The following is a 3448-nucleotide window of genomic DNA, read 5'->3' as shown; positions in this document are numbered from 1 at the left end:
TTCAAGGCTCAGGGGTCCAAGATTATTTTCTGTGTCTGTGTTAATTGGTTTCCCTTTTCTTTGTTGAAGAGGGTCTGTGCAGTCCTTCTGCCTAGTCCGCCGTCTTGCCGGAACTCCCACTCCTGCTCTTCTTGATTGTCATTTGCTTGATGCATTTTTTTTCCAGCCTTTTATTTCCAGTCCATTTTTGTTTTTGTGTCTAAGGTGTGTATATTGTAGACAACATATTGGTGGGTCATGTTTTCTTATTCATTCTGCAACTCTCTGTTTCTTGATTCATGCCTTTGATACATTTACATTCAGTGTAATTATGGACAAGTATGAATTTATTACTTTCATTTTATTATGTGTTTTCCTGTAGTATTGCTGATTTCTTTCATATAATTTTCTGTGCTGAGTTAATTTTGTTTATGGATTTTTAAAATAATTTTCTTTATTGTTATTGTCTTAGTGTTTGCTAAATATTTATAACTTTTCTCTTTTTAATTTTTATGAGAAGGTTTATTAATTTTCTTTGAGGCTGCCCTGCAACTTATTATTTTCTTCCTAAGTTTAAAACAGTCAATGCTATCTCAAAATCATCTTGAGGATTCTTGATTTGGAAGTTCTTTAATTACACTACTTATTCCCTCTTTTTGCCTTATAGTTTCCCTCATTTACAAATTGATGTCTCTATTTCCTTGTTTTTAGCCTTTTAAGTTTATTTTTCTTTGGATACTTCTACATCTGAGTTGGTTTCTATGTGATGTTGTCATGTGATAACTTTGTTGTCTGTTGTTGGTTCTCAGTCCAAAGAAACTCCATTAGCATCTCTTGTAAGGTTGGTTTGCTTTTTACATATTCTTTTCATTTCTGTTTATCTATAAAGGGCCTAATTTCACTATCATATTTGAAGGAGAATTTTTCTGGGTATATAATTCTTGGCTAGCAATTTATTCTCTTTCAGAGTTTTATATATGTCATCCCATTGCCTTCTCACCTGCATGGATTATGCTGAGAAATCACAGCTTAGTCTTATTGTTTGTACTACTTTATCTTGCTTTTTTGTGTGAACTAGGATTGTCAGTTGCCTCCAAGACATTCTGATGTCATTGTATTTGTATTTAATTGGTGATTATGTGTTAGTGTGATTGGCTCAGTTTTTTTTTCCCCCTGTCTTATTTTGTTTTGATATATCTGAGTGAGCAGGGCTGGTTTGCTACTCTGTTTGCTAGTTTGGCAGCAACTTAGGAACTCACCATCAGTCTCCTGGTGGGTGTGATAGAGGATGAGAATGCATGTACAGTTCTCTGTTTGCTCTTCATGTACAGCAGTTGAGGGGTGGTTGGACTGCTATTGGCCATAGTCTATCATTGATCATTTGGTGAAATAACAGGTGGTGGCCATTTCCCAGTGGGTGGGGCTTCAGGAAGTACAGATGCAATTGGGCCATGTGTACATGGTTGCTGTCTCCTGCCTGGTGGGACAAAAATGCTAAACAACAGCAACAAAAATATAAACAAAAATAAAAGAACAAAAAATACACACAGCAAAGACAACACAAACCACTAAAAGAGGAAAAAAAAATAGATGAATAGAAAGAAAAAAAAAAGGGAAAAGATACCAATAATAATAATAATAATAATAAAGGACAAAGAGAAAAGAAAAAGAATACAATATCTGGGGAGGGAAAAAAAGAGAGTAGAATAGTAAAGAAAATATAAGAAAATTACAAAAATAAAAATAATATAAGATAAAGGAAAAGTGAAGAAGAAGAAAAAAAGGGGGAAAAAAAAGTAGCCAGGAAAATGAAAAGTAGAACCAACAACCAGGGAAGGAAAAAAAAAAAAGGAAAAAAGAAAATGAAGGAAAGGAAGGAGGGGGGAAAATGAATAATTAAAAAACAAAGCAAAAAACGTAGAAAAGTGTGGGGGAGGAGCAGGGTACTAGGGCAGTGTTTCTTCTGTCCAAGCAGGTGGCAGGTAGCAGGGTATCTTGTTCTGGAAAGATTTCCTGCCAGCCCAAAAGGAACCTAGGGGCAGTGGTCCTAGACCTGGAAGAAGTTCCTGCCAGCCCAAAATGTGGTTGGACACAGTGTGCCGGGTTCTAGGGAAAGTTACTGCCATCCCAAAAGGTGACTGTGCTGAAAACAGTACATGGTACTGGAATTAGTTCCTGCCTAACCAGAAGTCAACTGGGCACAGGGCACCTAGACCTGGAAAATGTTCCTGTAAGCCCAAAAAGAAGCTGAAGTAGGGTGTCTGGCCCCAGAAAAAGTTCCTGCTTTTGCAAAAAGTGGTTTGGCATAGAGCCCCTGTTCCAGAAGTTCGTGCCAGTTCAAAATGTGGCTGGAAGCAAGGTAACTAATTCCAGAAGGAGTTTTTGCCAGCCAAAAAAGCAGCTGGGGGCATAGCATCTGGTCCCAAAATATGTCTTTTTCATCCCAAAAGGTGGCTGGGTGTAGGACACCTGATCCCCAATAAAGTTCCTGCTGGCTTAAAAGACGTTTGGGATCAGAGCACCTTGTTCCGTAACCAGTTTCTGCCTGCCCAGAAGGTAAGTCAGGACAGGGTGCCTGGTCTAGGAGGGAATTCTTGCTGGTCCAGAGGTGAGTAAGGTTGGAGAATGACTACACCTCCATTCACCGTGAGGGTATGGGGTAAAGGGGAACAAAGGGGATATCTCACCTTTCTGGTCACCAGCCACCAGTGTGGGTGCCTGTGCAGTCCTTGGCAAGCAGATCCAATTATCAGATTGCTGCTGCTATCAGAATGCCACTTGTAGTTAATCAATATGGTCACAACATCAGCCCAGTTGACAGTCCACAGCTCTGTTTATCTCCTTGTTTGCTGTTTTCATTCTGTTTTTTCCTACTGTTGTTGTTGCTAAGTGCCGTCGAGTCGTTTCCGACTCATAGCGACCCCATGCACAGCAGAACGAAACACTGCCCAATCCCGCGCCTCCCCACAATCCCTGCTATACTTGAGCCCATCATTGCAGCCACCGTGTCAATCCATCTCGTTGAAGGCCTCCCCCTCTTTTGTCGACCCTCCACCCTACCAAGCATGACATCCTTCTCCAGGGAATGGTCCCTTTTACAACATGACCAAAATTGAGAAGAAGTCTGGCCATTCTTGCTTCCAAGGAGCATTCTGGCTGCACTTCCTCCAGGACAGATCTGTTCTTTCAGCAGTCCGTGGTACGTTCAGCATTCTTCACCAGCACCACAACTCAAAAGATCAACTCTTCTTCAGTCTTCCTTATTCATTGTCCAGATCTCACATTCATACCAGGCGATTGGAAATATCATGGCTTGTGTCAGGCGCACCTTAGTCCTCAAGGAGATATCCTTGCTCCTCAGCACTTGATACAGTTACTTCACAGTTGACTTTCCCAATGCTACACGTCATCTAATGTCCTGACTGCTGCTTCTGTTGGCATCGATTGTAGAACCAAGCAACGTGAATTC

Source organism: Orycteropus afer, unplaced genomic scaffold (assembly GCF_000298275.1).
Source record: "Orycteropus afer afer isolate SDZICR_OR568_19922 unplaced genomic scaffold, OryAfe1.0 scaffold00050, whole genome shotgun sequence".
Lineage (NCBI taxonomy): Eukaryota > Metazoa > Chordata > Mammalia > Tubulidentata > Orycteropodidae > Orycteropus > Orycteropus afer.
The sequence above is the reverse complement of the archived record's forward strand: the minus strand, read 5'-3'. Positions refer to the sequence as shown.